This window comes from Pipistrellus kuhlii, unplaced genomic scaffold (assembly GCF_014108245.1).
Source record: "Pipistrellus kuhlii isolate mPipKuh1 unplaced genomic scaffold, mPipKuh1.p scaffold_m20_p_2, whole genome shotgun sequence".
NCBI classification, from domain to species: domain Eukaryota; kingdom Metazoa; phylum Chordata; class Mammalia; order Chiroptera; family Vespertilionidae; genus Pipistrellus; species Pipistrellus kuhlii.
The window spans coordinates 132,220,037-132,230,158 of NW_023425515.1; the positions used below are offsets into that span (position 1 = coordinate 132,220,037).

At 38.0% G+C, this 10,122-nt stretch overlaps 1 protein-coding gene across 1 annotated transcript in view; it reads left to right on the forward strand.

Moving 5' to 3' along the window:
* The window catches only part of LOC118724004 (guanylate-binding protein 7), a 290,363-nt gene that overhangs the window by 36,267 nt on the left and 243,974 nt on the right, over nt 1-10,122 (forward strand). The window lies entirely within an intron of this gene.

Sequence of the window (10,122 nt, forward strand, 5' to 3'; positions counted from 1 at the left end):
ATGAAAGCTTTTAAGGCTTTAGGACTTTAGGTAGGAAAAAAGTAACTATTGTATGAAGATGTGTTAGAACTGCCCAAACTGACCATGCCTTCAGACCTAAAAATAGGTGAACTAGCAGCTTCTTAAAACTACCAGCCTGTTTGTGAAAGATTAAAAATGCTATAAATAAGTAACTAAATAGACAAATGAATAAAATACTAAGTGCCATATATTTGCTCTAGAAAACAACAAGAAGAGGTTCTGGAACTCTTAAATACAATATTTTCCTTCTTCTCTTCAAATTTCACACCATTACAGTCATTATCCCCGACCCCAGCTTTAGTAAAATATAATTTATATATATAAAACACTGTATGAGTTTAAGCTGAGCAGTAAGTAGGTTTTAAAATGATCTCACCTAAAGGCTTCCCAGCCAGAAAAACAATGTCTTAGGTTATGTGAGGCCACTGGAAATGGCATTTCCTGGAAACATAATTCATACTGAAATTGAAAGCAGGGAAGAGCTACCTTTATCACAGGCTCATTTCCAAAAATTCAGCTGCCTTTCTGTAGGAACAATACTTGAGCCTGGTTTGGCTATCTAAATCCATATCAGAGTGTATAAAAGTATTCAGACAATTAAAGCTCTGTCCCTAACGTGCTTTGCACACTCTCTTTGGACTCCACATTCTTCCACTGGGGTCCACTTGTATTTCATGGGCCAAAAATTCATGAAATGTGGAACTGCTGCTTGTTTGGGAACTTGACTAAAACTCCAGAGAGCTCCGGGGAATTTAATTTAGACTGCATGCGCCTGCTTTTTTGTGGAACAATTTACTGTAGAGTTTATAAAACAAAAGTGTCTGAGCACTCTTTGCACTCTCATAGTTATTCACACACAGCCTCCTTCTTTCTTATAGAAGAATAGATATTGGGATACCATATTATAAAAATATAAAGGAAAGGTTTATTATTTTAACATTTGACCTCTAGTTATTTCTTAAAAATTAGTTTGAGAGAAAGAGAGAGGAAGGGAAGGGGATATAGAAACATTGATGTGAAAAAGAACTACCCCTTAAATGTGCCCAAACCTGGGATAGAACCTATAACTGGGTATGTGCCCTTACTGGGAACCAAATCCACAACTCTTCCATGCCTGAGATGTTGCTCCAACCAACTGAGCCATACTGGCCAGGGTTGACCCCCAATTCTTGATAGAGAGCAAAATGTGTGTGTTTTCAAAATCCATTCATGTCTGTTGGAGAAGAAGGGGAGAATACAAAGATGTAAGTGTCAGTAGAAAGCTCAGCAATAAAAAATGGTGTCCAGTACTTTGTTAGGAAAGTTTAATTGCTCCTAAAAGCAAGGTAGTGAGTTTATGATGGACTAGGGTAGGGAGAGGAAGGAGGAACCTGTAAGCTAAAAAGGGGCTGGGCTTCGGTGGGTTGAAGAGCTCATGGTTCCCTTCAAAACCACGATGGGCAAAGAAATCATAGGGCAAAAGTTGTCCTTTCCCATTTTCACCATAATCTATTACACTCACATAAGCTTTTTGGATAATCATGCATTTGGCAATGAGGTTATAGGAGGTGATATATGCAGTTTTATCTCTGATTGAAGTACAACCAGGAGAGGTCATTTCTGCAAAAGTCATGCTGTGAGGAGTGAGATAGTGGCACAGCATGGTCTCAGCCAATCCTTGAAATTCCCCAAGAGTCACAGGAAATAATGGGAAATCATTCCTTGGTCTGCTTTGCCCTTTGGGATGCCACGCAATTGGAGACATATGTTTGTATCAGATAAATGGGTTTTTATTCCAATGAGTAACTTAAGCAGAATGAAGTTCAACGTGAAGTAGCAAACAGGAGCTTTGAGAGTAGATGCCTAAGGAAGAGAGTGGAGGTTCAGCCACATATTCTTGGACTGTTTCAACTTCTTTACTATGTCTCATGTGTTCATGTTAGGGGCAGAAATAGAATATTAGAAATTAACTTAAGAAATTTTAATCATGCTCCACTAGCTATGATTGCTCTTTTTTGATACAGAAAGCATAGTCCAACCTTGCTGAAAGTTGTATGCCCCAAGACATGGGAGATAACATCGAAATGTGGTCATCCTCCTTCTGAGAACTGCCTGTCATTATGGAAAAATTTACAATGTCATAGCACCTAGTCCTGGAGGCACCTGCTCTTTACAACCCACAGCCCCTATTACCTATAATCTCATCCTGCTCAGGGTACCTGGAGGTGCACCCTCTCTGTATTTCCCCTCCAGCCCACATGACCTGTAATGATTATCCCAGGCCTACTTTCCCATATTTGTAATTCCTACTTTCCCACGTAATATGTTCCTTTCACCCAAGATAAGCAGTTTTATGATGGTGGAGTGGAGAGCAGATTTTTGTGGCTGCTCTCCCATTCTGCCAGCATTATTGAAATAAATGCTCATATATGATTCAATTCTGTCTCTTTTTATTGGATGAAGTAGTGACAGGCAGACTGGACCCCTTTGTTGTCCAGTTACAAAATGAGTCTAAGTAACTAAAGTCAGCCACTGAGCCCTCCACTCCTACTTGACCGCCTCCTATTATAGTACTGGCTATGAAGGCTTGGGTAGGCTGTCCCGGATGACAATATCCCATATGTGCTGTCACACGTGGTTTCTGAGAGAACTAGATGCTGTTCCAAGAGAAGACAATTGGAAGTTTGTGCCTGGCCTTTTCTGGACTTCAAGCTCTGTCCCTTTTGCTTTGGTTGGCTTTAATTTCTAGCCTTTCACTGTAATGAACTGTTGTTCCTATGAATCTATGAATAAAACTTTAAAAGAGTTCTGAGTTTCATTTTAGAAATCATTGAACTGGAGGGTTGGTCTTGAGGACACTTGAGTCCAGTTTTTCCTTAACATTGGATTTTCTGGAGTAACTCTGACTCACTGAAACATGGCAAAAGCAAGGTTTGGGAAAAGAAGAATAAAATACTTTTTTTGGTTCTTGCAAATCTATCAAATGCCCAGCTTTGTCCAAACCACCAGGACCAATACAATTGCCCATTCAAAGCCACCTTTCCTATATGACCTAATTAATATAAAATACATAAATATACCCAGTTTTATCCTAATGGGAGACAGAGTTCTGGTTGTAGTCAGTGCTTATTAAATACTTGTCTGACCACTAAATAACTGTTGACTTGCAATAGTGAGAGAAAAAAGTTTTCTTTTTTTTTAAGTGGAAAATATTTTATCATATCTCTGTACTTTTATGTTGAAAAAAATCACATTCATTGAAAATAAATTCATAATGCACACAAAACTATAAAATAACTTTAGTGACCCAGAAATACTGTTAATTTTAGTACACATGTTGTAGGATTTTATCTACAACTTATTAATTATATCATTTTTAAAAGATAGACTTCTACACTACATACAACTAATTAAGTTATTCAGACAGACTGTTCCAAGTCTATGTGCATGCAATAAAGAACTTTAGCTTATCTGGAAAGTGGTTCAAGGATTGGCAAGAATTTCAGGTCACAAAGTTCATAAAAACATTCAAATGTTTCTGGAACTCTTTTTGCTTCTCTGACATAAACACTGACTTTATTGGTCAGAAGAACAAGCAGCTGATTTCTTAGAATTAGTTTGCTTTCAAAGTAGCTCTTGCTTCCATTTTCCCTTTTATTAATAGAAAGTTAAGTAACAACTTTTGTCCTGAAATTGACACCAGAACTTTGAATTCACACAAGTTGAGGATGAGCTTTAGACCTTATCCTTTGCAAAATATTAATCAGTATTGGGAAAGGCAAGAGAAGAGACAGGCAGACTTGATAAGTTTTCCCCCAATTTCCCTCAGATGAGAGTTGCATAATGCCCCAAATTTTACATCTGAGACTATGTTACTGGAAGCTTGGGAAAGAATCTGAATTTTAGATCAGATTTTTAATTATATAGTAAACTTTTGATTAGTATAAGAATTTTTACTATAGTATTTTACCTTTTAAAGTATAACCTATAACCTTTTTTTTTTTAATCAATCTTTATTGTTCATATTATTACAAAGGTTCCTCATTTCTTCCCCCCTCCACCAGGTTCCCACACTACCCTCCGCCTCCTCCCTATCCCCCATTGTCCTCATTCAAAGGTTTACAGTTTATGTTCAGTCTCTTCCTCCCTCCCTTTCCCCCGAGAACAGTTAGTCCACTCCCCTCCCATATCGCTGACTCTACTACAATGAACAGCTATTATTGTTAATCAGGTTTTTCAATCTCCTTTTTTTTTGTTGTTGTTGTTGTTTTTTTAATTAATAAACTTTTACACTTCAAAGAATAAATTTTAAAATCTAATAATTTTAACCTTGTTTTTTTTCTGCCCTGGGAATTGAGAGCAAACTTGTTTACATGTAAACTTGCCCTTAGGCTATCAAAAGGTGTAGCCATTCAAGTATAAATGGACACATTGTTTAAACATAGCTGCTGGTTGGAATTGGATAACCTGTTCTGGGTGGGAAGGGTTTGTCATTCCCTTTCTCCATTAAAATTAAGGTGATAGCTTTAAAACCTCTTTTTGGCAAGAGACTTTAAACTTTCGGAACTTTAAATTTTTCAGATAGTAAATCAGTTACTTAGCATTTTCTCATATCAATAATACCTCCACATGCCCAAGGATACACTTCACACAAAAGACATTTCCAAATAGATCAACCAACCTCATCCAGGCCCCACACAAGGCACTCACAGATCAACACCCCAGCGCTATACTAACTCAACACATCCAGATCTAAGCCTTCATCACTTGATTCAGCAGACCCTCAAGTTCTCGCAAAAGTTTCCAGCCATGTCTGAGAGGCAGCCTTGGGGCGGAGGCAGGCAAGGAGCGAGCTGTTCTGGGCCTGGACTCTGTTGCTCTGGTCCGTTCCTCAACCAGCTGTTCCAGGTCTGGCCACTGCCACTCCCGACCTGGTTGCTCCGGGCCTGGCTGCTGCTGTTCCGGGCCTGGCCGCATCTGACCCGGCTACTCTGGGCCCAGTTGGTCTGGGCCCGGCCACTCTGGGCCTGGCAGTAAAGCATAACCTATAACCTTTAAAGCTCAAACACATGCAGTAAATAAAACACACAAAATGAACACATCCTTGTAATTTTTATCTTGGTTTTTGAAAAAGGAGCACTCGCACCTGGCAGGTGTGGCTCAGTATTTGAGCATAGACTCATGAACTAGGAGATAACGGTTTGATTTCAGTGCACATGCCAAGGCTTCGGGCTCAATCCCCAATAAAGGGAATTCAAGAGGCGACTGATTGATGATTCTCTCTCATCACTGATGTTTCTCTCCCTCTCCCTACCTCTCTCTGAGATAAGTAAAAACAACAACAAAACAAAACATTTTTTAAAAAAGGTGCACTCTCAAATCCTAGAAACTATCCTGGGCTCTTTTTATGTAATAACCACTCCATCCTGATCCAAGATGGTCACTATTATTACTTTTCTCATCAAAGACTGTCTGCCTATTTGCCAATTTTATATAAATAGAATAAAATAAGATGTATTTTCCAGTGTGCAATTTATTTTATTCACCATTATGACTATCAGATAAATCTATGTTGTGTTTAGGTGTAGTTTGATTATTTTTATTACTATTACATATTCCACTATCCAATATAACAAAGTTTATTTAGCTATTTTAGATGGACATTTAGTCATATTCAGTTTGGAGCTTTTATCCACATTGCTACTATGACCACTCTCTGCAAGTTTTTATGAACATGTATCCACATTTCTGCTGGACCTATACTTAGTTTGAAATGCCAGGTCATATGGAACTTCAGTTTAACTTAAGTCTATATTTCCAAATAGTTTCCCTGAGAGTGCTTCAAATAATCTTGACTTTTACAATGGTTTCTAAAAGAGAAATTGCTTTTCTCGAGTCTTACTAGTCTGAAATTATTTGTGTATATTTAATGATTCCACCACTTCATAGTGGCAGATAACTAATGCAGTTCATATTTGTTTGAAGAAGCCATGACAACTAGCAGAATAATGTGTGGAATGCTTGGCTGTAAACAGAAATGTTTAATTCGCCAGGCTCTGCATAATATCCCAAGAAGCGGGAGGTGTAAAAGGGCTGGAGAAGAGAGAAGAAAAGGACAAGACAGGAGAAGAAAAAGCAACAAGTGGAAATGAAAAGAGAATGCTGTTTCTGCCAAACTTTGGTGAAATGAATTAGACATATAATCTTAGGAAAAATTAGCATCACGTTCAAAATAACAACTCCTTTCAATTACAAGACTTGATGTCTGCTGGAGCTGACCAGCAGATCCTGAGTGATGGATGAATAATTGCTCTGTCACATGTTTCTCTGAAAGAGAGGGATAAGGGACTGATTGGCTTGAGAAGCCAAAGAGCCCCATTCACCTGCCTCCTTAAGCTTTTATTGTAGCAAAAGTTTGAACTAAAATTAACTTGTAGATACTATCAGCAGGGTAAGCATCCTTGAGAAGACATATGCGTCTGCAGTGTCCTTTACGTAAGAATGCCCAAAGACTAAACATAGAGATTCCAATAAAACATCCAGGGCTCAGACTTGTTCGAAAAAGTCAAAGCTGGGGTTGCCACCTTTGGCAATTTCCTCATAGAGACCCCACACCTTTTGGAATTCCTCCTTACAGACTTTCCAACCAAATCCCGTGCTTCCCCACAGAAGTTCTTCTTCAGGTTTGGTCATATTCTACCATTTGGGAAGGATAATTCCTGGGTAGCTCTCCACTCACTGACCTAACTGAGGTGTTCAAATTGGGACTGAAGCACCTCAACTTTCATGGAATAAGCCCATCTACATACAGAACTCAGGACATTCGGGGATCTTAGACCCTTCAGAGAGCACTCAGGAGGAGTCTGGATCAAGGAATGCAAAGATGTGTACACTTTCTGGAGTGAACCTTTTTCTGAGATGGAGCTATTTCGCATTAGTTTTTTCTATCAACACATGCTCATTTTGAAGACATTGGAGGTAGAAAAATGATAAGTACAACCTATGAAAATCAGGAGCTTTTGCCAGCAGAGCGACAAGTTTAAAATTTCTTTAGCTTAGCTCAGCCGGCTTGGCTCAGTGATTGAACATCAACCTATGAACTAGGAGATAATGGTTTAATTCTGTGGTCAGGGCATGTGGCAGGGTTGTGGGCTTGATCCTCAGTGTGAAGCACACTGGAGGCAGCTGACCAATGATTCTCTTTCAACATTGATGTTTCTTTCTCTCCCTTTCCCTTCCTCACTGAAATCAATAAAACTATATTTAAAAAACAATATTTAGCTTAAAATGAATTATCCTTGAAAAGTTTTGGGCACATACATTAAAGGGCATTTCAAGCAGTAGAATTTAACAGTCATTGAATATATACTTACCATTAGAGGCCCGGTGCATGAATTCGTGCATGAGTGGGATCCCTCAGCCTGACCAGCCCAGTGGGTCTTGCCTGGGGGAGGAGCCACAGGAGTTTGGCAAGCCGGGGTGGGGAAGGGACTGTGGGAGGTTGACTACCAAGCCCTAATCAGGCTCCCTCCTCCCTCCTGTCTGGGTCCAGGGTGCTGGAGAACTAGATTTGGGGCTATCAGAATCCCAGAAGCAAGCTAACCAATGGCTAATTCCATGAGGAATTGGGGTCCCTCCTTCTTCCTCCCTCCTGCCTGGGTCGGGGGAGGGGGTGGGGAAGGGTGTGTGAAACAGATTCAGGGCTGTCAGGGCCCCAGTAGCAAGGTCTGGGCCAATGCATGTCATAGCTACAGGCTGGTCGTCCTGTCGTCCAGTTGTTCCAGTCGTTTTGGCCATTCAGTCGTAACAGTCACTTAGGCTTTTATATATACTATATAGATTATCTCAAACCAGATATCACAGGCACTGGAGGGAGGCCAATTTGTTGTTTTAATTTCACAAATTGGAACTTTGACTCAGGAATGAAGATACTGCACTCAACACAAATTTTGAACTGAAACTGCTTTCAGTTTGTGTTTCTCTGAAAAGACTATTGGCAGTTTTATGGGCTTCCACCAAGCTCTGTGTACAGCATGTTAAAATGAGACTCTTCCTGTCTGAGAATTCCTACCAATCCCTAAACCTAGTATACTTGATGCCAAATAAACATATATTCTAAAACAATTGCAGATAAATTAGAAGAAATGCAAAAATTTCATTTCAGTTAAATCCAGTCTTATTAACCTCCATCCATTTTGGAAATCATTTTAATAGTTTTTCCTTCACCAATATTACACATTGTAACTTACACTTTTAGAATATATTGTTAAAGATTTTTTTTTTCTTGAAACCATGTACCACTATGGAAAGAAAGTCTCCTAATATATTTTTCTTCATTAATAATAGGAGTAATAATAACATTTAAAATAATATAAATTTGTTAAAAACATTAAAAAGGATGAATAATAACAATGCTAAAATAGTGATTTAAAGGTCAAAAGAACTAACTAATCTTATATTCTTCATCACCTCTCATCCCATGTCATCAATCAATCTCTGTCTCAGTAGTACCATGTTTCCCCGAAAATAAGACATCCTCCGAAAATAAGACCTAGTGCATGGAAAGTTAAGACATCCCCTGAAAATAAGTCTTAGTGCAACTTTGGGAGAAAAAATTAATATAAGACACTGTCTTATTTTCGGGAAAACAGGGTATATGTTCACTATACTTAACCCAGCTTACGTTCAACTCAAAAATTCCCAAGTTAAGTTAAGGTCTTTTAGTAAAGCTCTTTCTGATATTAGTGTATAATATATACTTTTAGAGTTAAGACAGAATTTTTGGCTCCAAATATTATATTATTCCATATAATAAGATGAGCTTACAGCAATCTGGGTAGTAGGCATTGCACCTTTCTAGCTGCTCTTGCACCTAGGTGTGGCCATGTGCACATGCAATATAACCAGAAGTATTTGTATATTACTTGTGGGTTCTCAACCATTCACTTTTTTTCCCATCTACTGTCTGGATATCGCATTCAACCTCTGAGCTTGCATATGTGTACAATGCCTTTGTGGATATAGAACAACAGAATGGAAGAAACCTGAGTCCCTGAATTCCTTTGTAGAACCTAGAATGGGGGGTGGGGGGGACTGTGATATACTTTCTAAGCTGTAGCACTAGCCTCTTAAGTGATCTTGTTCTCCAATGTTCTCAGTTTCTTCACTCTCTACTCCAGCCATCAGAGAAATACAATTCAAAATGGTTGAACATGTCTAATAATCTTTAAAGTCTCTACCTGCTTGTGCAACATAGTCCATGATCCAGGTCCCAATCAACCTTTCTACATTATTCTTAGTGAATCTTTCAATACTGGCTGCACTGGACTGGACGGATTCCTAGCATCTAGTAAGTCCCTACTTCAGTATATTTGCTCGTTCCTATACTTTGCTTTAAAAAAATCTTTCCTTCAATCACGCTTGTTTCTTTTTTAGATCTAACGGAAATGGGACCTTCTCTATAAAGCCACCTATAATCCTTACTAATATAATTATACTATTGCTTTTGTAGGGACCAACACTATCTGTCACATCATTTTAGCACTCATCACTTCTGTCTTTATTTTGTATTTGCATCCTGCAAGGTGTAGATTGTCTAAATGTGAGAATCTTATTTTATTCCTCTTTCAATATGCAAAGGCAATGGGCCTCGTAGTTGTAGTAGTTGTGAAATGCACCACCATGTGTTGCAGAAAAATCATACTATTATCCAAATAAAAAATACCAAATAAAGACTATTTATAAAAATTGTGCAGCAGCATGACAAAATAAGAATATATTTTAACTCTGAAAATAGGAAGTCTTGGATATAAACTAATACTAAAAGGTAAACATTCCAATAAAAATATGATTGGTAATATTACCTCAGATATTTGAAGAAATAAAGAAATTTAAAATTTTCATTTTTTTAATGAAAATACAATATTTTCTGATATTGTAGTCAATGTAACAACTTTCTTGGAACAAGATTTTCATTTTAGTAATATATTGTTGATCATGCTATACTAAGTAAAAATGAATATCTGACATTGAACAGTTTTACTTAATTCTAACAATGTTTTCAAAGAGCTAATTTCAGCCAAACAGATTGATGAAAGTGGAATTAACATTTTAATGTCTTTG